Source organism: Pan paniscus, chromosome 6 (assembly GCF_029289425.2).
Source record: "Pan paniscus chromosome 6, NHGRI_mPanPan1-v2.0_pri, whole genome shotgun sequence".
Taxonomy (NCBI): Eukaryota; Metazoa; Chordata; class Mammalia; order Primates; family Hominidae; genus Pan; species Pan paniscus.
Window position 1 is genome coordinate 18801392 of NC_073255.2, and position 25051 is coordinate 18826442.

The 25051-nt window shown below is 36.1% G+C and overlaps 1 protein-coding gene across 5 annotated transcripts in view; it reads right to left on the bottom strand.

The window, feature by feature from the left end:
- The window catches only part of ETV1 (ETS variant transcription factor 1), a 99247-nt gene that overhangs the window by 53880 nt on the left and 20316 nt on the right, over positions 1-25051 (bottom strand). The gene's annotated exons all lie outside the window — the stretch shown is intronic.

The window sequence follows — 25051 nt, forward strand, 5'->3', positions numbered from 1 at the left end:
TTCCCTAATAAAGACATTAGGCAGTATTCTTTAAGTTTGACTAATTCACGTGTGTCAGATACAGGTATCTGTATGTATGACATTAGTACTATATTCTTGGCACGTGTATCTAAATAAAAACACTTCTCAGAGTATTCACGTTTGCTTTTAGGCAATCTGCCTTCTTTCAATTTATTACTGTGACCAAAGGCATTTAAAAATTCACACCACTCATATTCCACTGAAGGAAGAATGTTGCTATTCAAGTTGAAGCTTCCCTTATACTCTGATAACCAAAATGTCACAATGATGGAAAGGTCTCCTTCTATATGTGGACAGCGAAAGTAAATACAGTGATAAGTTGTCTTGGCTCTGACCTTTCACTCTGCTTTCCTCCCAACTCTTGTCTTAAGAGTGAAATAGGGTTATCAGTTTCTGTGAGTAGCAAACAATTACCCTGGGAAGAGAAACACGTCACATTTTTAATTCTTCTCTAAACAGAAATAAAATCTATAGTTTTGGAGGAAGAGCCTTGAAGACAGTCTCTTTATTTTGAGGTTGCGTTTTCTGGTCTGTTCAAAAATTATGATTTAGAATAGTCTTCTGTATGCTGTTCTAGAACAGAGGCTGGCAAATTACAGCTCATGGGCCAAATCCGGCCTTCCACCTGTTTTTGTAAATGGAGTGTTAGTAGAACACTCTCCCACCCATTCATTTCGGTCTAGTCTAGGGCTACTTTGAGCTACAATGGCCAAATGGAGTAGTTGTAACAGAAACCATATGACCCACAAAGCCTGAAATATTTACTATCTGACTCTTTACAGAGAAAAGTTTGCTGATTCCTGTTCCAGAATATAGTCTATAATAAAAAAAGGAGAAGGAAAACACCAAAGTGGCTGGATGGAAAGTGACACCTGCTAGTGACAGAGACAGCTCAACTAGTCAACAAAGGACACTTAATTTTAATCTCTTAACTCTTGGTTTACTCTGACTCTCAAAACCAAAAATGTGCAGCCTTGTGTAGCCAATTTTACAGCAATATACACAAACTAGCTGATTAAAAAAATGACACAAAATTGAGACTAAAACTACAAATTTATGTGCTTTGAGAAATTTCAAGGAATTTACTTAGATCAGGGTGATGATGTATAACATGGAGAATTTTTTGCACCTGTCTAAAAACTATAACTGAAAAAGTCAAAACAAATCATAGTGTGGATACTAAAGTGCTTGTAAAAAAAATTTCACTTGGCTATAGCAGTGATTTAAAAAAAAAAAAATCTGTAAAAGGGAGGGGGGAAGTAAATGGTATACATAAATTAGATTATTTAAGACCAGATACAAGCATGGCATGAAAAATGCACACAGCCTTTTATACAAATATATGTAGTTAGGAATACACTCAGTAGATGAAAAGCATTCACTTTAAGTTAATATCACTTCAATTTCAGGTAATAAATGGATCGCAATGACCTCAATTAGTGCTCAGTTAAATTCTAGAAGCAAAGGGGAAGGCTTGAGTATAAATAAAGACAATGGTGTCACATGCTTTGTGAATCCATCTTCTAAGACACACAGAAGCAGAAGGCATTTTCAGCTGCATCTGAGGCTCTCAAAGGTTCTTTCTAGTACATTTACCTCTTCCAAGCCCTCCCCACCCCCACTGTGTACATATACCACTCACACATACACACACCAATATCCATTACTAAAGGGCCTAATCTCAGCCATCAGCAGAGTGCCTTTATGGGGCCATTAAACCATTTCTCTTGTTTACAGTGCCTGAAGAAACATGTGAATTATGTCTGTGACAAAACAAGCGATAACATTTCTAAACTGCTATCAAAATGCAAACTGAAACACATTTAAGGACAGGGACCCTGATTCAAGTTTTCATGATTTTCCATTATTTGCAGCATCTGGAAATACATTCACCTATAATATTTCTGAGACAGGAATTTAGACCATAGCACAGCAAGTTGATATGTATTTTTTTCTTAAATAATATTCTTTAAGGAGAGCAGCCATGAAAACAAAAATGCCACCAAGTTTTAAAGGAGTATTGTCAGTCTGCAGAGATCAGATACCCAGTTTGCCCCTGGAAGTTATTTTGGCAACACAGGGGAAAAGTTATGTGAACTCTCATCCCTTTTTAGGAACATCAGCGTTTTTAAACTGAAGCAGACATTAGATATGATTAAGGTTTCAGCATTGAGCCAGTGTTTGTTTTAGCTTCGGAGACCTTTGTACTAAAGGAATCACAATTGGAAGCCCAATGTGCAAAACAGATGAGAGTGGAGCTACCTTTATGGGGGAAGGCAAGCAGTCATCAATATGCCCCCACCTTGCTTCCTGAAGTAGATCCTTAGCACGTGCAAGGATCTTCCTGGGCAGTTCAAAAATAAGTGCTGAGTCTCAAAATTCATTTCACAGAAGGGAGCATCAAACTTTTGTGAGTGTGTGTGTGTATGAGAGAGAGAGAGATCCCAAACTCCTACCAGTAACAGTAACTTCACACTCTCTTGCAGGGATCCCTGAGTAGTCTTGCCAGGGTGTACCTAAATGAAGGAGATACAGTTTGAAAAAGCCCTGGAAGTGATCAGGTGTCTACAGACTTGGAAACTAGAGCTGAGGACAGACCAGTGGCCTTCGGATGAATGCTGCAGCCTCATAAGGCAGCTGTTTCTCAAAAGCAGACTTAAAAATTCAACTGTCTCTACATTGGAGAATACCATAACATCTTAATAGAAGAGAATGGGTAAGTATTCCAGATTGGGGTCCATCTTTCATCTTTTCAAAAAGTAGTGGGGATACCAAGATGTGGCCAACTCTCACTTTCAGAAGGTCACTTTCCCCCAGCCCTGATGATCTAACTCAGAGGTTGACAACATTTCTTTGTTTCAGAGTGGTTGCAAATAACCAATTAACTGTGATCATTTAAAAATCAGCTTCAAAATCTTCTGGTTTAGAAATCCAAACTGCTGGCTTCTCTAGGAACACACACACACACACACACACACACACACACACACACACAAAATATCGAGCAATACTGGGTCCAATTTCCTGCTTGAAAAAGAGGTCAGGAGTTGGCTGAGCCACTCTCAGCTGCCCCTTTGGCCAGGACCTGTTCTTTCCTATATGCCACAGTCCCACAGTCCCCACCACTCCATTCCCCATACCACTTGGGCTAAGTTCACTTCACTCACTTATCAGCCTGCCTACCCCCTATTTAACACATAGATAAGAAATCATCATATGTACAAGTAAATGTGCATGTGCATGTTCTCTCTCTCACACACACACATACACATCATCTCTAATTGGCAAAAATAAATATTATAAAACTTATGTTACACTCATGAGTTAAATACTCAAGTACCTGCTCACGGGCAATAAGACATAGTGGCAAAGCTAGCAGGCACTTAAATCTGCCTAGTTCCAAATCTTGCCACTGCCACTTATTAACTATAAGACTGGGCAATCCACTTAACCTCTCTGTACTTCGGTTTTCTCATCTATAAAATGGGATAATAACAGCACCTGCCTCATAGAGTTGCTGATAGGACCAAGGGAGCTGCTACGTATAAAGTGTGTATTGAGTCCTTAATGATGTTAATTGTTGGTGTTATTATTCAAACCCAGAATCATCAAGTGTTACAGCCAAAAGAGAACATATAGATGACCCAGCCACATAAAAGCTGACTGGTTACGAACATGGAGACTAAATCTTGGCTTTGCCAGTTACTAACTGAAGGACTTCTGGTAAGCTAGGTAACCTTTGTGTTACTCAGTTTCCCCTTTTGTAATATCAAATATTGTAATATCAAAATTATTAATTATAATATCAAATATTGTAAAGTCACAAATCCCACAGAACTTCCTCATGGGATCTGTGTAAGAATTTAATGACGTAACACATATGAGAACTTAATAGTAGCTGACATGTGGCAAGTACTCAGTAAATGTTTGTTACTACTAGTATTAGTCCAACCACTTCCTTATACAGAAGACAAACAGACTCAAGGATGTACACTGACTTGCAGAAACAGAGCTTCAAGCCATCAGATGTTACTTCACTACTTTTTCTATTTAATCTTGTTTCCAATTTCTCTATCAGTCAACTACACACTAAGAGCAAAATAAATAAATCAATAAATAAACATGGAAAAAGTCAATTAGGACAAGGTATCCCGACAGAAGGAAAAAGCAAAAGGTGTGGCCTGGTAGAAAGAACAGTGGATTAGGAGTCGAGTAATCTCTACCCAGTTCCTACCCCAGCTAGCTGCATAATCATGGACTAACTGTGCAACCTCCCTGGGCTTCCATTCCTAATCTGCAAGCTGAAGCCATGAGGCCAAGTCATCTTTTTTATAGCTCTAAAATGTAATGCCTGCGTGTAAGTGCCTGCTCACTTACTGATGTAAGAGAGAAGAGGAAAATGGCAAAGGTCTGATACAAGAATTCCAAGAGCATAACATTCTAAAGCCATTTACTAATAAGGGCACAGAGCTCTACAAGCCTCAATAATAACTGAGGGCATTTGCTGCATTTTAGCAAAAGGGTGGCAACCAATGTTCATAATGGCAACCCTTAATCACCATGAAAAAGCAAAGTTGGGTGTAAGTACTATATTTAAGAAGGGAGGGAGGGTACAAAATGCACGTTAGAAAGAGGTACATGCAATACGGTTAACATTTTAAAACACTTGATGCTTTAAAATTTGACTACAGGGAACCCCCCCTTTTCAGTAGGGGACCTCCCACATTTCAGTGGGACAGGGACCTCCCACATTTCAGTAGGAAATGTGGGAAAGTAAGATGTTATTATATTAATAAAGAAAAGGTAGAACTGAAAGACGAAGGTAGATTCCTAATTTTAAAAGCATCACAAGCATCATTAATTGCAAAATAAAGAGACCAAATGCAGAATATGTTGATTCATTCCTCTAAATTTTAAAGCCCAAACTTAATATAATGGTACTTCAGCAGTAGTAGTACTAAATGATCCTCATCTTCACAGTCTAATTGCCAGGAGAAAGTGCCCTGGGAGGAAACTGGTTCTTCCATCTGGAAAAAGGATAAGAACAGGGAAAGGAAGGCCTAATGTATGAACAATCCAAATCTAATCAGTTTTGCATTTTGCACTGGCTTCAAATCAGATCTTCCTACCCCTACTGGTCCAGTAGATGGAAAGCAGCACGACACTATTTTTTTGGAAACAAATTCTGTACAGGGAGCCCAAACATACAGTACTTCATATCCAACTGGCAGGAATAAAACCTGAACAAGCTGGAGCTATTTGAGAAACAGATCTAATAAATTGAAATGAAGTGCCTGAATCAAGATACCCATCCAAATCCACACCTCTCAAAATTTGCTATACTTAATAAATTACCTAATTATGACCTTTATGAATATTGAAAACACCTCTTCTACAGAAATTGTCCCACTTTGCTGTAATAGGGACACTCTTTAAGCCCTGCAAAGTTCCAAAAATAAAAATCTCTTCTCTGCCTAGTAATTCTGTAGTTTTTTTCAAATAATGGACAATACATATTTAGAAGAGACTGGGAAGTGTTTGTTATTATTCGTAGCTGAGTAGGAGCTGGAAGATCCCAGCACTTCCGGGTGTTTCTCAGGCCAGGATGAAGTACTGAGGAATGCTACGGCAGATGGGCCTGCAGAATGTGCAGACACCAGAGGTGCTTTGTCCTGGCTACTGAGTGACTATGAAGACAGGTTCTTCCCATAAGAACGTGTTAAAAAAAAAAGAAAAAAAGAAAAAAAAAGGTGGGCTTCCTTCTACCCTGCATCCCCCACACCTCCACCAGGATGCCAGAACAAATTCCACAGTGCTATCCTCTGTAGGCAATCTGTATAGATCTCTAACAAATAGTTTAGAGCAAAGTGGTAAATATATTCCTTGAAATCCAGTGCTACAAAAAAGAAAGCAGATCATAAACAGACGATAGTGGATGAAGATGTAGCATCTAAAGATGACTTATTCAGAAGTAAATGATAAATATGATCTTTAATTTTCCTTTTTTATTAAATCACAAACACAGGAGCTCCACCTTAAGATTTTACATTAGTTATTTTATCAATGCACCATAGTAACATACAAAACAAAATTAATATTGCATTGCCATAGAAGACTACCAAATACTAATATGCCTGTCATCGCTTTGAAATAATAACTACTAAAAAGGCATTTCTAAGATTTGTAAGTATTACTCACTAACAACAAGTAGTCAAATAAATATATTAACATGGAATAAAATAAAATCATTTTCTCCAGCAGTATTTTAAAGGCAATAAAATAAGTAATCAGTGATGCAAATACTTGCTTAAATGAATTTATTACTGTGGGCTTCAGAACCAGAGCACTATAATTCTAAATTTAGAATTCATCTCACATGGATTAGCATGATCTAAACAATTCTTCAAATAAGCCCAGAGGTAAGAGCAATGGTACATGGCTTACAAAGTGGAGAAGGCCAACACCAAGATGACTAAAACTCCACATCTATACACCATACTCATGAATCTAGGGAAATACTATTATTGTTCCATTCTTCAAATGTTTGTGCATTACCTGTTTAATATTTAGCTCCTGGAAAGGATCTTTCAATCTCAGTTTGGTGATCCTATATTGTTTGAAAAATTTTATTCTCTTTTGAGTTATTGAATCCTCACTTTTGATACATCATTTCACAGACTTTTCTTCCAGTCTGTATGTAAAAAGGGTCTGTAGTTTGAATGGTCTTAAATTGACTATTTTAGAACCAAAATGACATGCTGGAAACAACCCTCAATGGTTGAAGTACACCTGCAGCATTCTGATGTCACCCTACTGAAGACATGATTGAGATCAATTCAGACATCACTAGTCACTTGGCTGCTTGTTCAAAACAACCCCATTGGTAGACAATCAAAGCTGAAAATATGTTCTGAATACCAGAGCTAGGAAAGTTTGCCCAAAAAAAGAAAGCCAGCTGGCTAGGGCCAAAAAAAGTACCTTTCAGTAAATGCCAATAAAACTTTACAGGCTGCCAAAATAACAAAGATAGAGTAATTACAAAGGAAACTTCACAATTTTCCTGACAATAAACACCTTCTTAAAACGAAATTTTCTGTCACCTGGTCTCAATTGTTACAGCTGTTAATACTGGCTGGGGTAAATCTTGCAAAAACATTTTATTTGAACCAACTACTAATTTGGCACATTTTTATAATTTTTACCCCAAAATAAATTTGAAAATGTTCTTTAAAAATCCCTTCTGATATTTAATTCAATGTATATTGAAGGAGTTTCCATGAGGAACTGCCACTCTTACAGAAAAGCTTCTACCGAAAGTATTTCACCCAACCTGAAAATTTTTCATTTAACTGTATGAGATTAAGAATCCCCCCTCAAAATAAGGGGAGATGTATGACATACAAAAGTAAAGACTGTGATTGGGCAGGGCCACTTTTTTTTAAAGCAGTCAAGTCCTTTTTTAATTTCTTAACAATAAAATAAATATTAACTTAAAAACATTTACGGCACAAGAGCTACATCAGAATAATGAACTCTAAGAGTCTCTGCTGACACAAAGCCAGCCATTGCCAATAAAACAAGAAGCAAACAAGCCAAACGCTGACAAGGAAAGCCAAGCAAGAAAGCCTTGGATGGACTTAACCGTGGCCATGAGGAGACACTGTGTAAGACACCTATGTAAGAAACTAATTTGAATACCTCTTTAAATACTTTGCAAGTATTGTAGGAACTAAATGTATTGGATCAGTGAATGCACAGATCACATTTCCATACCTAGAGGATACACTCCCAAGAAAATTATTATTGGAATGAAGAATTTTTGAATTATATTAGCATATTATGAGTAATTTTTGTGATTTCTTAAAACACTCATTTTTTTCTACAAGAACACATCTCTAATTTTTCATCGGGATCCATTTGGGAGTTCTGAATCACAAATGAACCAAGCCAAATTACAGTATTTCATAAGGAGTTTAAGAGATTACTCTTGTCCACCTGCACAGTCTTTAAAATGAACAGTTACTGAGAAGTGCTGTAATCATAGATATGCAGCTTGTTAAATCTGATTTCAATACCAATACCCCGCATGCAGTTTATATTAAGTCATATTTATACAAAATTACAATTACATTTGACTTAGTTGATATGATCTAGTGATAAAGAAATATTACAATAGCTGAAAATATAAAATCAAGTATTATACAAGTATTCACTAATTACATACACTTGTAACCTAAGAAATGTTCTTAATTTTCACCCTATTTATAATAATCCAGAAGGCCTTCTTAAATGTTCGTTAAATTCTTGTTACACTTTGTAGAGTTGTTGATATAACCTCCCAGCTGCTAGTTCACAGGATTTTTTTTTTTTTTATCGGCTCTAGAGTCTCCCTATTACACTATTCCAGGAGTGTACCCTTAAGGCTATATTACAGGAGAGAACTCCATATAATAAGATCATTTCCATCCTTCAGGAACCAAGCCTTGTCTGATGGGAACCAAGATAGTTCACCTGTTACTAAATTTGACTCCATAGCAATAGTGTCATGGCAACATTCCAATGTATATTTTTTACTTTGACTTGCTAACTGCAAATAAGGGGAAATTAGATTACTACATTAAGCATAAAATGTAGAGCATAACTAGGTAGCAGTGGTGTACAGGTGTTATTGGAAATAGAAAATCTCAGCATGGAAGCAATAATACTTGAACATTACAAATCTTTTTACTTCTATCTTGGGCAGAGCATTTTGTAGAAACATCAAAATACATATCAAATCATACTAATCCTTGCACAATGCAAGTCTTTATGTTATACATAATATACAGTATACAGAGGCACTACATAGGAAACAAACTCTGCATTTGATTTTATTGTCACATAAATTTCATTTAAGTAAATATCAGTTACTAATTTCTGTAGATTAATAAAATTTTTAAAAGACTCCAAGAAAAGTTGCAAAATGTCAAAAAAACTAAGATGTGATTATTAAGGTGGCTCTCTATTATTAAATGAGGAGGTATATCCAAATACTCAAGTGTTCTAATGTTTAACTGCCTTTTTTTAAAACGTCAAACTATATTTACTGCTACGTAAACCTAAGGCACCTATTGATTGATTGATTGATTGATTTTTTATTTTTATTTTTTTTGAGACGAGTCTCGCTCTGTCGCCCAGGCTGGAGTGCAGTGGCGCGATCTCAGCTCACTCCAAGTTCCGCCTCCCAGGTTCACGCCATTCTCCTGCCTCAGCCTCCCGAGTAGCTGGGACAACAGGCGGCCGCCACCATGCCCAGCTAATTTTTTGTATTTTTTAGTAGTGACAGGGTTTCACCGTGTTAGCCAGGATGGTCTCCATCTCCTGACCTCCTGATCCACCCGCCTCGGCCTCCCAAAGTGCTGGGATTACAGGCGTGAGCCACCGCGCCCGGCCTAAGGCACCTATTTAAATGTAACCTTTTGAGATGCTTAGATGGTGGCATCAAGCCCATTTGAATGAACAGGTATTACAATGTTTGCTCTAGATCACAAATCAATTATAGGGACAATCATTTTTCTATAACTTGGTGATCAAAGAGGATGGTAAACAATGACAACAAACAGCATTGGTTGTCTACCAACACAATACAATGGTGGAAACTTGCATATGGAATGAATTTTTTAATATTTCTGTCTTATTTTATTTTCTGCATTATAATCTAGCTCTTTAGAACAATGAGCTCTGCCAAAGCGTCTGCTGTAACTCCAGGTGTAAGGTGTATCAAATACTGTAGCCAGCTGATATATTCAGCAGCTTATATTAGCACTTAAACACACAAAGAAGATTTATACAGCACTCCTTTGTAATTGATAGTTCCAAAAAACTAGAAAAGTATGAAGATGAAAGAGCGCTCTGCTCTCCTTCCAAGTGTGCAAATAGAAAAGATGAACTTTGGAGAAACACATGGATACCACCTGCAAAACAATCCTATGATCACAACCATGATAGGCCTGGTTTGCATTCTCCTCCTCACCCCTTTGAAGTAAATAGAAGCTTTGTAAAATGAGGGTGTGCATAGGGATAAAAGTTAAGTCAGATAAAGCCTGATTCTCCTCTTACCATACAAGGCATACATAAATTCCTAGCCAGTGACTATTTCTTTGAATTACTACATTTGATTCCACTGACATAAAATTTCTGGTATATATGCATTATTTAGCATGTATTTGTTTTAAATATGGTTAACTAGAAGTGTGCCTATATACTAAAATCCATTTACAAAAATACATTATACCCTTTGCTTTTCTTTCCACTTTCTCCTCCCCAATAACACGACATTTTCATCCTCAGAAATTTCCAGGTTGGCCCATTTGCTGTTGTTCAGATAAACCTTGAATACATCTGACTTTTGCTAGCCCACAAAATGACCTATGAAACTTCATTCCCATTGCTATCCAGTGTGTATGTCTATATTCAAACACTGCTACCATTCTCTCTGATGGACAGAGCAATTAATACCTGGTCTTGTCCCAACTTAATAGGCCCTCCCCTCATCAGTGGGTAAATCATACAAACCTTGAGAAGCCCAGTCGATATGTAGTAAGCACACATGTATTAAAAATTAGGTGCCAAGGAAGATCGTTCCAGTTCTGTCACTACTTGGGCACTGTTTGTTACTATGGGCAAACTGTTTTGCTCCCGACAATCTTAGTTTTGGCACACAGCTCTATCTACAAGACAGTGTAGCATCGTGGTTAAGAGTATAAACTCTGGAGCGAGATCTACAACTTGGCTGCTGTGTGACACAGGACAATCCACCTAACTACTCTGTGCCTCGATTTTCTCACCAAAAGAAAGAGATAATAATAGTTTCTACTAAATAAGGATGTTATGAAGATTGGCTGCATTAAGATATTCATAAAGTGTTTAGAAGAGGAACTAGCACATCGTGAGCATTACACAAGTATTAGCTATTATTATCCAACAAACACAGAGATATTGAGTGAATCATCTCCAGGTTCCTGTCATTCCTAATATTTCATTGGGTAGATTTCTCATTCTATTGTAGGTCAGGCTTCATTTTCTTCATGAAGTCTTTCTCAAGTACTCCAATCTGTGTTGATCTTACTTAAAAAAAAAAAAAAACTATAGAATTTAGTATCTGTAAGGACCACTCATTTAATTTGTAGTCAGGTAGTATTTTTTTAATCGTTAATACAATAATAGTAATAATATTAATAATTATGAATGCTCTATTTTATCCTCCTTACACATCTATAGTATCCTCACTCTTCAAAGCCCCTTTGAAAGATGAGGAAATGGAAGTACTAAGAGATTAACTGACATACCACGGTTACCTGGCTATCAATAGGAAGTAGTAGATGGGGCACTGAGCCTAACTAGTAGGACTCCAAAGCCTGCACTCTTAGGTGCTATTTTAACTTCCCACTCTACTGTACCTTAACTAGTCCCAGCATATGCTTCCCCTTCTTCCATACTTCACAGTATGCTTTTAGAAGGCAGGAATCATGTTTTTTTAAATATTTTTATGCATAAGAATTATATCCCATATAAATAGATACTTAAGTACCTATCTATCTTTATCCTGGCATTATAACTCTGCAAGTAATTCATATAATGTCTAAAATGGAATGAGTCTCAAAATGATTGCTTAAAAATGGTTTGTTCTGGCCGGGCACAGTGGCTCACACCTATAATCCCAGCACTTTGCAAGGCCGAGGCAGGTGGATCATTTGAGGTCAGGAGTTCGAGACCAGCCTGGCCTGCATGGTGAAACCCTGTCTCTACTAAAAATACAAAAAGTAGCCAGAGTGGTGGCACATGCCTCTAATCCCACCTACTCGGGATGCTGAGGCAGGAGAATGGCTGGAACCTGGGAGGCAGAGGTTACAGTGAGCCAAGATAACACCACTGCCCTCCAGCCTGGGCAACAGAGTGAGACTCTGTCTCAAAAAAAAAAAAAAAAAGATCTATTCTCTGGAACCTTTTTTTTTTTAAATTGGGAGCCATACATAGATTATTTATCTTTCTTAAGTTAAATACTTGGAGTACTGTGCATAGACAACCTACCACATAAAATAAAGAGCAGGCTCTTTCACAGATCTGTAATGTATTTGCTGCTACATCTAAAGTATTTCTTCTTTTTGAGTTGCTAGTGGAGGACAATGGAAAGGAAAACGGTGTTCACCTCTTAGAGAACAATCTATAATGAATAATTACATCTGTCTAGGGAAGATATGCTACCAGTATGTGGCAGCAGTAATGACATCACAAACCAACTCTTTCATGGCTAAATTAATCAAATGCGATCATCTTAAATTCCTTTAATTATATTATCAACATTGCTATTCTGAATCTTCATTACTGTTACTATAGCTTATAAAGTCCTCTGCCCTAAAAACAGTACATAAATTAAGTAGATATTGATACTGCCTGACTTCTACAGAGCTACTGAGTTATTCAATACTCATCTATGTGCCAAATTCTTCAGACAAGATACCTCATTTAATCATTACATTCACCCATTTATTTTCCCCTTTTACTTACACAGCTTAAAGAAGTTAATTAGTTCAAAATCACAAAAATAGCAAATTATAAAACTTAGATTTAAACCTAGATTTAAACCTACTCCAATCTATAAATCTATAAAATTTATAAATTTATAAAATTTATAAATCTATAAAACTTAGATTTAAATCTACTCCAAAGCTCACATGTTGCCGTGTGAGCTTATAGCTACTTTAAGATTTTACCTCAGTGCCAAATTCTCTGATGCTAGTAATTCTTTTTGGAGAGAGAAAAACTAGAACCTATTTTTCTTATATTTAGCATGCAGAATCCAATTGATGAAACTCAAATTCTGATTTGTTTTGTTGTTGTTATTGATTTTCCTTGGGGGCTGAAAATATAAGAATCTGTTATCATATACTGGGAGTGGTGGCTAATGCCTACAATGCCAACACTTTGTGAGGAAGGATCACTTGGGTCCACAAGTTCAAGACCGCTAGGTAACACAGCAATACCTCCTTTCTACAAATAATAATAACAATTAAAAAATAGCTGGGCATGGTAGCGCACAGCGGAGTCCCAGCTACTCAAGAGGCTGAGTTGGGAGATCGCTTGAGCGCGGGTGGTTGAGGCTGCAGTGAGCCATGATTGCCCCACTGCACTCCAGCCTGAAAAACAGAGCAAGACCTCATCTCAAAAAAAAAGAAAAAAAAGAAAAAGAAAAAGAATCTGTTATTATATAAGAATGATTGCACTAATATTTGTGAAATACTTTGGGTCAAATACATCTGGTCCTGTAGAAGCCCAGCCATAGCCTAATAATTGATTGATTGGAAAAGTAGCTATTTTATAAGGTGATCTTTGGTCATTCACAATTTAAGCAGCCCATTAATTTTAAATGGGCTTCAAGAGGACCATTTTAAAGCTGAATACCACTTCATTGCAAATAGTGTTACAGCAAGGGTCCTGTGGATTCATTTTTATTATTTAAATAGCAATGATCATAAAATTAGCACCCTTCTAATGTAGTTCTCATCTTGATTATTGCTATTTAACTAGTGAAATTTTTTCTTCAGGCTGAGCGAACACTATAATTATTATTGCTTTACATTGTAAAGGTTGCATCCTAATTGAAAAATCAACACATTTTTCCCTTTCAATGAATACATCAACTTTGAAATAAAAAAAAAAAACATTGAGGATAGAAGCAATTTTGTTAGACCCACAAATTAGGGTGTCCTTGATTGGCCAGAATTCATAACCCATAATCTTACACATAAGATGCTAACTGATCCTATAGTAGGGTCTGTATTACAAGTAACAAAATGTTTCCAGTGCAACACTTTTTGTTTTTGAATTCCTATGGTCAAAGTAGATTTGAACAAACAACACTTCTTAGTTTCTTCTGACAGTATCATTACAGATATACACTGAACTACTTAGTGTGATCAACAGCAAAAGGTCAAGTTGTTACAACTATTTACAGTATGTGTAGATACAGTAGATAAAGCCCACATGTTGGTAGGCGTAGACATTATTTGAGTATGAAGAAAAACACAAAAAGTTAAGTTGATCAGAAATGAATGCACGTGTGATATATTATGAATGTTATGTTTTGTGTATTTCATATATCTATATATTTTTGTATACACAGAATAAAAGCTTATATAGTATGTTCCATGTGCCAAATATATTACTTAGATATTTCACATAAACATATACAATGTTATGTACACACACACACACACACGTGTGTGTGTGTATATATATATATATATACTCATTTAGTCACCCTAGGGAAGATAATATTTATCCCATTTTTATGCAAGAGGAAACTGAGGCACAATGATCTTAAATTGCTTGTACAAGGTCACAGAGCTAGTAAATAGTAGAGATTTGAACTCAAGAGGCCTAGGTCCAATGTCCTACTCTTATACAGTACAATGTACTCAGTCCCATAGATAAATCTCATCACATTTATATCATATGGCTTTAGTGTCTTCAACATCAACACTATCAGCAGCATGAAATAATATAAAAAAGTAGTATCAGACAAGATGCAAAATGTGATATTCAATTAATTTCAGCACATTAGCAAATGTTCCTGGCCTAATGATGTGTTGCCAAACAGAGTCCAAACCAAAATTTTAAAATTCTCTTTTGAGAGCATCATTATTTTGTTAAGCAAACATTCAGGATTCCTGAAGCTGAAGACCTATGTATACATAGAACTTAACCACATTTCTACAATCCAAAGCACAAGCATAAAGATTTTCATAGACAAACAGGGAACTTCAGGGATTGTCTACTCCACCCTTGCTTTCCATATACGTATTAGTTTGTGCATTATGTTATAAATTAGAATAATTCCATGAAGAATAAAAATCATTTTTGATAAATTTTCCATTTTTCTTTTATTGTATTACTCAAGCATACAAATATATGTATGTATACACGGATGTGGCAAAAACACTTATTTTATGTCTTTAATTCACTTGTATAGTCATGGCAAATCAATGAATAACAGCTTTGTACATTTTACTGGAATGCATACAAGGGAAAATGTTACAAGGTGAGTTTTGGTTCTGCCATTCAACACCTATGAATGTAGTTCCTTATAAAGGAACCACACTAAACCTGTATGAGCTTTGTCTACTCTGTCTATATCCCAAGGTAACTGTGAGAATCAAATGAGATACAGGATGTGAAAATGGCCTATGAAATCTAAAATGCTGAACAAATATAAATGATTAGTATTATTGCTAGTATTGTATTCATCTTTCCGTTCACAGCACCTAGCACAATGCCTGGCACTATGAATATTTGTGAACATAACTTATTTTTCATTATGAAAAAAAGCCACGGTAAGAATTTAACCAACAGGACAAGCTGCATGTTACCAAAATAAAGATGCCAAATCTAAAGAGTCTAAAACTGCTATTCCCTTAACTATTATAAATAATACGAAAATAAGAGCATATTTTTCCAATTTTGTAATCACAAAATTCATGTGTGTTTTACTATATTCACAACTATTGAAATTTTGCATTAAGGTTTTTGAAAACATTTTAATACCAATCTTGGCAAAAAAAAAAAACTTCATGCACACACACACCTATACGTATATATAGAGAGAGAAGTTTACTGATGACTTCTCATTTTCTTAGAATTTAACCAAAATTCTAAGAAAAGAATGTTATATTTTACATAAAATTCAGATGTTTGTATATATTAGCCTGCTTATATGTACATTACGCACACATAAATTCATATGTCCGTCTCTACGTAAGACCTATAAATAAGAGGATAGGTCTATATATTCCATAAGCACATTATCCGAACTTCAGAAGTTGCTATGTAAAAGCCAAAAGCCCACATTTCCACTTTGATCAATGGGACAGCTTTATCACAAAATGGGATGACTGACGTTTATTGATTAGCTGATAACTTTCTAATGCAACAGCCTTTAATCTGCAATAAAACTATGAATGAAAATAGAGCTTTGACAAAGGAAAACAGGGATTGATTTTCCTGAAAGAATACAAGAACATGGAGATTTCAGATGGCAAAAACATCCAGAGAAACACAGCAATGACATCCAGCTATTTGGGTTTCCCTACAGACCCGTGAGTTGAGACAACTGCATCACCTGACATTCTGGCCCCAGTGCCAAGGACTAGGGAATCAAATCAAATCAACATAATAAGGCTGTTGTGTTCATGAGGATGGAGAAAAACAACCCGAAACAGCAGTAAAAGTTCACTTCACAGCAGGACCACCATTTCAGAGGAAAAGCTAACACTACTGAGAGGTTTCTTTCAATACTACCCATACATCTTGATAGGGATGAGCCATTTTTAACCATGTTCGGTGGCCTTGATAGTATTTGACAGAACTTTTGCTGGTAACTCTGCAGCTGGAAATAATTCTAAGAAAAACATCTTATGGTTTAGGACTAAATTCAGTGTTGAAAAGTTCTGGGGGATAAATGGAAAAAGGGGGGCATATATTTCTAATCAAAATTTATCCAGAACTTTGTATTGGTTTATAGATCACGATCATACTTAATGTGAAAAATCGACATAATACTAAGCTAAGAATTATGCATAGATACATTAACATTGATAAACGAGACAAAACCTGGCATAAAAATATTGAATTGAATTCATTCCTTCATCCAACAAATATACATTTGTGCTAGTGATGTAGCAGAATTTAAAAATACCCTTTTGAATAACAAAATGGGTGAGAAAAGTATTTCTTATTCCAGTGTCACAAATAGTGAATCTGATAAAGAAAAAAATCACTAATGAGTGAAAGTATCCAGGTTCCTACTTTTTCTTATTTGCTATTTTCCCAACACACAGCTAAGGGCGTACAGTCTTTATTTTAAAATCATAAAGAGCCTGATAATCTTTTTGGATTTCAGTTTTTCATCTTTAAATTAAAGGTGTTGATATCATTAATCTTTATCGTCTCAAGCTGCAGCTTTGAAATTTCTATGAATATTTACTACTATAATGGGAATTCCATGAACACTAGTAATACTCCTACTACTACTACTAATACCTCCGCCGCTGCTGCTGCTACTACTACTGCCTCCATTCCCAAACGGCTGTTCTCCTCCAGTGAGAAAAATACACCATGTCTGAAACATTCTGGGGCCAAAACCTGTGCATAAACAACACATAAATATACAGTGTTATCATAAACATCTCTCGAATTCTGGTAAATAAGAGAAAATATTTGAGACAGAGAAGCGCACACACTGCAGCCTAGACAAGGACTGGAATAATTCCCAAACACCATGTTCTCCCATCTATTTTTCTCACAGCTATTCGCTCAGATGAGTTCACAGAACATCTTTCTTGAGACAAACCTCTATTGCAAGGTGCTCTTGGTCTCTCTTCCTCTATCATACCTTGATGAGAATAATTTTCAAAAAGTATTAGTGAAACACATTCTTTGTTAGCCACGCAGATTTTTTTTTTTCAGAATAGAAACAGTTTTGAAGCTTGTACGTGTAGTCTGAGTATTGGCTATCAGGGAGGGAAGATCTGCATAGACTAAGCAACCATGAGATGGGATTCTCAGCTGTGTAATTTCAGTCATCACATGCCTTAGTTATTTGATTATTTTATGCCCTGGGTTTCTCTTCATGTAAAACAGGAATAATATCAAGTTATTTCAGAGTATTTGTCCTAACAGAGATTATTGAGAAATGTGTGGTGAGATAGGAGTATCTAATAATATTTATTAGAGTGCCCTAATCTGATAACTGAGATTTAGCTCTAATGTTACATAAATGCAAACAGCTTTCCATTAGCCCTCAAAGAAAAATAAAACAGAGGGAAATAAAAGCAGATATTGGCACTTGTTTTCAAACAATTCAAGCCACCTGTGCATGAATATGTTCTTTAAAAAATAAGATTCTAAATACCCAAGAAACTATTCATTCAATTCAGTATTCAATGAATACCTCAAACATGTGAATCATACACATAAACCAGGCATGAACCATCCTCTACAAGTCAATGAAAATAGGATTAAAATTAGGATCTACGTAAAGTATGTATTGGCACATAAAATTTGTTAATTCTGACTAAGATAATCAAGGGAAAAATAACATCTGATCTGAATCTTAAAGAACAAATATGATCTCAATGAATAGGACAATACTCTGTAAATAGTAATACTTAACAGTAGAGTACCTCATTTTTTAAAAGTCCAAAGATATTCTTGTCAGTCCCCTATAACATGAATTTTAGCATAGGTCAACAAGGTGTTAACACAGACACTGATAGCCATCATCCACTAGGGAATCCAGTGGCCTTGCCTTTGGACAGAATACATTTTGTTAAAGTAAGTATAAAATTAAGTCCGGGTGTGGTGACTCACACCTGTAATCCCAGCACAGTAGGGGGCCAAGGCGGGAGGATTGCTTGGTTTCAGGAGTTCAAGACCAGCATGGGCAACATGGCAAAACCCCATCTCTACAAAAAAATACAAAAATTAGCTGGGGATGGTGGTGCATGCCTATGGTCTCAGGCTGAGACGGGAGAGTCATCTGAGCCCAGGAGATTGAGGTCACTTGAGCCCAGGACATTGAGGCTGCAGTGAGCTGAGATCATGCCACTGCACTCCAGACTGGGCGACAGAGTGAGACCCTGTCTCAAAAACAAAAACAAACAAACAAACAAAAAAACCTAAAATTACATGAAACCGAAGCACATTTTCTTCAATATGTAATAGATCAGAGTCTGAATACACAGTGATTATGCATAGATTTCACATCACTCATATAATTTCACATTACTCAATATGTGATAAATACAACTTCATTTATCAATTATATGCAATAAGAACATAAGCTCCATGATAGAGATATTTTTCTGACTTTTTTCACCACTGTATCTCCAGTGACTAGGACAAAGCCTGGCATATAATAGGGACTCAAAACACATTTGTTGAATGAATAAACATCTAGAGTCTTATAACCCTACGTAACACCTGTACAGACTACAACTGTGTAGCGTATGTACCCAATAAATAAATTAATTAAACTAAACTCTCACAGGTAAAATAAGAACTGTTATACATTAAGATTTATTATTCATATTTAAAAATCATAAAAAATAACGGTAATGGATACGGATCTCATTTGCAAAATATAATCTTTCCAATTTTGCAACAGAAATGTGAATACAAGATTCTGCTACAATAAAAGATAATTAAAGGGTCCATCACAATTCAAGCCTCTTCAACAGGACCTAAAAACTCGTCAAAACAGGACTATATAGGCAATAACTAGGAGTAACTATGAAACAAATCTCTGAATAGTTTAATAATGTCACATCTACAGCAAAACAAACCAAAAAAACTTCTTTGCTAAACTCTAGATTTACAAAAGATTCAAAAGATTACATACAAAACCATTGCACAAAGGTACTTTTCTGATCTTAAAGCTTAATCAGACATTGTATAAACAGTATTTTTAATCTAGCCATTCCTGATATATTGCCAATAATGGAGTTCTTGAGTTAACATTACCCTTAGCTACTGTCAAATGCAAATAGTGCTTTAGATTTAAAAAAACAATAGCATCTAACCAAAATTTTTACCTAGTAAGATACAGCACCAACTCTCATTAGGAAAAAATTCAATAACAGACAGAAGCAAATATGCATTGTGCATCTTAAATAGATGTTTATTATGATTTTAAAAAAAGGGAAAAATGATACCAATAAAAACCCATAACAAACACTAAGTATACAATTATGATGTGAAGGTCCACATGTACTAGTTTAGCTCAGGTTATTTCTTCTTTATATCTTATTTCATGAAACTTACATATTCTATGAGGTGGTAGCCCCCAAATATATTTATTTTCATGACTGCTTTTATTTTAGTTTCAAATACTAATAATTGTTGTGTTTACTTTTTTACATATCAGAATATATAGATGTATGTGTATTTATTAAAAATATGGGGACAAAAAGTATAATATTCGGTTCTGCAAATATTTTCCACTGACATCCTTTACCTAGATTTTTCCAATAAATATTGTTTGGCTTATATTTCTATCAAGTCCATTCATTGTATAACAAAATAATTATTTAATATGAGGTCAAGTTCAACCAAAGAAGGTATAGATCACTTTCTTCAAAATAACTTGTGACTAATTATAGGGAGGGTAAGTAAAAAATATTTGCTGACGTAACTTCCTTTGAGCACATTTCAAAAGTCAATTTCTACAATATATTGTTATATTAAGGACAAAATTAAAGAAGAAAAATAGGAAAGAAAAAGCTAAAGACTTGGGTTAATATATATATTTTTAGCTTTCATCTTTGGAAGAGCAAGCACCAGTTTTGTAGAGTTTTGAATTTTAGTTTTTGGTTTTCATCTGGGCAGTAAGCCTGCCCTATCTACCTTAACAAGACTAAACTGGTAAAACCAAAAATAGTGAAAAGTATCTACTAGAGCATACTTTACTAAAATCAAGACTAATGTAATTTTCTCACTGTAAGTATACAGAATATAAGTATTGGCTGCACCTGTCCAATACTTATATTCCGTATACTTACAGTGAGAAAATTATAAGTATACCAATAAAAGAAAGTACACCTACTTCCTATAAGGGAAAGTGTCCTTCATAGCAAATTCTACTTACATTATTCCCCCATGAATTACGTTTTTTTCTAAAACCCACTTTTCAAGTCAAGCATGCATTCACCAGATTTAGCTAGTATCCTTTCTCTTTTCCTTCTGGCACAAAATCATAATGTGACTCTGGGCCTGAAAGATTTGTTTCCCTGTGAACTTACAGATAAGTAAGTAAAGGTTAAGAGACATACCCAAGGTCTATGATTTAGATTTTATTTCTTTTACTGGACTTGACAGATTCCTGGGAGGGTAACTAAAATAAAAATTCTTGCAAGAGAGCCTACTTGCAAGGTGGAGAGTACTTTTCATTGGATTTTCATTTTGATTTAAAAAATGTATTCCTTGTAAAACAATCAAGTACCAAACTAAAATTTTCGCTTTACTGGAAAGGGGGCTGCTGGGCTTTGTGACAGACATGGAACACATCTGCACCAGTGGAACAGTAGAACATCTAATGACAAGAATTCCTACTAGACACACCTAGAACAGGGTGGGTCATCAATGCCTTGGCTCTCTCTCATCAGCATTGGGAAGTTCCTTCTAAACTAGAATTGGTTCCAGTATAACAGAAATCTACAATCAGCAATGACTTTCTCACAGCTAAAATAGAGAATAATCTTTGGAAGTGGAAAATATGTATAATTCTAGCAAAGATGATAAAATAAGAATATATTTAAAATATCATTTTTATATAGCCTTCGCTTTTTGATTCCCTAGTATATTTTAAAAATAAGATGACAATATATTACTTAAATAATATTTTCCAGAAACTGATTGCCTCTATCACATAACAAATTTTATATGGGTATGAATGGCAAGGTTCATCTTACAACTTAATTGCAAAAGACTGATACTGCTGTCTTTATTTTACAATTAAGTATATGAGAAAATATCTAACCTTGTACTCCACGAAAGGCCTGCATCAGAATCACCTAACAGTTCCTTAGAGATACAGAAGCCTAGTTCTAGGCCTGTAATGTCAAGCTCTCACAGGATAGGAAACAGGAAGCTGCATTTGCACAAGCTTCCCAAATGATTTTTATTCATGCCCAGGTCTGAATACGGACTGAAGTAGAATCAGACAGCTGATTACCGGCATTAAAATAATTAAAACCTATCCAAAATGTTTTTCTATCTTCGTAGGACAACAGGTAAAATCTAAAACTGATAAAACAAGAAGTTGCAGTACAAGCATATTATTTAGTATGTAGGACAACTAAAAGGCAGTTGCTTCTAGAGAGGACTGTGAGTTGTGGGTTGCAGGAATGGGGAATAATTTTATTTGCACTTTTTCCTACTGTGTACATAAACTGCTTTGACAAAATATTTAAACTGGGCCAGGCGCAGTGGCTCACGCCTGTAATCCCAGCACTTTGGGAGGCCGAGGCAGGAGAATCATGAGGTCAGGAGATGGAGACCATCCTGGCTAACACAGTGAAACCCTGTCTCTACTAAAAATACAAAAAAAAAAAATTAGCCGGGCGTGGTGGCGGGCACCTGTGGTCCCAGCTAGTCGGGAGGCTGAGGCAGGAGAATGGCGTGAACCCGGGAGGCGGAGCTTGCAGTGAGCAGAGGTCACGCCACTGCACTCCAGCCTGGACGACAAAGCGAGACCCCGTCTCAAAACAAACAAACAAACAAACAAACAAAACAAAACACACACACACACACACACACACACACACACACACACACACACACACACACACACACAAAGCAGCAACTACAAAAAGCACACCCAAAAGAAACTCAGAACCATCAAGAGGTAGCTATCGTATAACTCTCAGGAATACTAACTTGGGCGAGAAGGTATGCAACTAGTCATGCTTGAAATGGATAGTTTGAGTCTATTTGGTAACATGTTTAAATATGCCTCAAAAAAAGTTTTAAATCTTTTTGAAATTGAAAACAAACCAAAAAACTCATGTTCTTAAATCCAAAAAAATGCCATTTCTCTTTCAGTGTGTGCTCTCATTTTGGTAAAAGCAGTCAGAAAAACGAAAGAAGATGAAGTTTTCCTGACCAATCATATCAAAAAAACTTAATCGGGCAAGAAAGTTTTCAAAATTAGTAATAAAAAAATCAACTTTATAAAGTACTCACTGCATGTGTTGAAAGAAACAAGATGTAGGAAGGTAACTTAGTAAAAAGGCAGGAAATTATGAAAACAAACCACAAATGGAATTTTTCTGATACTGGACAAGTACGTGTTAATATAAATTATTCAGTCAGGGTCTACACAGACCTGACTGACTTCAGTTTTTTTAGAAGCAGATTTGTAACAGTAATCTAAGTATTTATTTTCTCCACTTCATTGAAAAAAAAAAAGTCAAATGCTATTCTTTCTTTTATTTATTTTATTTTATTTATTTATTTTTTGAGACAGAATCTTACTCTGTCACCCAGGCTGGAGTGCAATGGCACGATCTCAGCTCACTGCAACCTCTACCTCCCAGGTTCAAGCAATTCTCCTGCCTCAGCCTCCTGAGTAGCTGGGATTACAGGAATGCGACACCACACCCAGATAATTTTGTAGTTTTAGTAGAGACGGGGTTTCGCCATGTTAGCCAGGCTAGTCTCGAACTCCTGACCTTAGGTGATCCGCCTGCCTCAGCCTCCCAAAGTGCTGGGACTACAGGCGTGAGCCAATGTGCCCGACCCAAATGCTATTCTTAAAACCAGAAATTCTTAAAGAAACAAAGTGTAGTTATGATTTTCATTTACTTAAAGTGCCATCCATGTAATAATAATAGTGGTTTTAAACAGTTGAGTCCCCACACAAGGGTCTGTCTGGATGATTTTTGTATGGTCCGCTAGTATTGTATTACAGATATCTGATAAAGTACAGAAGTTTGCAAAAGATTTACTTTTGTAAATAGTGAAGAGTCAGGGTTATCGTTATTTCTTTAATAACATTTTTTCCAATTGACTTGCATTCCAGTGTGTTTTACTGAGTGTAAGACAAAGCAGTAGAGTTACAAGGATCTTTTGGGAATTTTGCATAACCCTGGGACTTATGCACACTCCTGGAAATGCTCTGGAAGAAGATAAAATGTAAATGTGAAAGTCACTATCATGTGAATCACTACAGAGAAAAGACTGAAATGAACTAATGTAACCAAATGGAAACAAACTAGTTATAAAAATAACACATAACTTTGTTACGAAGAACAAAATGAAAGGTGGTAGATTTTTAAAGATGAATGATATAACGGCCAGGCACAGTGGCTCACGCCTGTAATCCCAGCACTTTGGGAAGCTAAGGAGGGCGGATCACTTGAAGTCAGGAGTTTGAGACTAGCCTGGACAACAATAGTGAAACTCCGTCTCCACTAAAAATACAAAAATTATCCGGGCATGGTAGCACATGCCTGTAATCCCAGCTACCTGGGAGGCTGAGGCAAGAGACACTTGAATCCGGGAGGCAGGAGTTGCAGTGAGCCGAGATCGTGCCACTGCACTCCAGCCTAGATGATACAGCGAGACTCTGCCTCAAAAAGAAAAAAAAAATGATATAACTAAATTTAAAATATATGATTTAAGGCTGGGTATGATGGCTCATGCCTGCAATCCTAGCACTTCAGGAGGCCGACTTGAGCAGATCACTTAAGCCCAGGAGTTCAAGACCAGCCTGGGCAAAACCCCATCTCTCTATAAAATACAAAAATTGGCCAGGCATGGTGGTGCGTGACTGTAGTCCCAGCTACTTGGGAGGCTGAAGTAGGGTAGACTGCTGAACTAAGGAGGCAGAGTTTGCAGTGAGCCAAAATCATGCCACTGCACTCTAGCCAGGGCAACCAAGTGAGACCCTGTCTCAGAATCAAATAAGATTGAAAACATAACATTATTGATGTAATTAAACTTAAAGGAAACAATTTAGGAAAATTCTGTTTAAATACAAATGTATATCCACTTCAGAAACATAAGGTTCACCCATGTTTGAAATACTCCTTAATTTGTCCTTTTTGAGAAGATACACTTCTATTTCTTCTGGATTAAGCACATCCTAACGTAATTCTATTTTTTCCAACAGAGTGTCTGAGTTATGAAAAGATTTATTGCTAAGGAATAAACAGTTTGTTAAAAGCATGTTATTGTTTCTCTTAGCCTTCATCGATTTCCTGGCATGCACTTGTAGGAACTTGTTTTCACTTGGTTTTTATTTTTATTTTCTAATAGATACAGGGTCTCATTATGTTGCCCAGGCTGGTCTCCAACTCCCGAGCTCAAGCAATTCTTCGCTTCAACCTTCCAAAGTGCCGGGATTATAGGCATGAGCCACCATGCCCAGGCTCTGTTTTCACTTATTTTTAATGCCTATACTTGCTTCAAAGTTAGTGTCCTTCAAAGGTTAGCA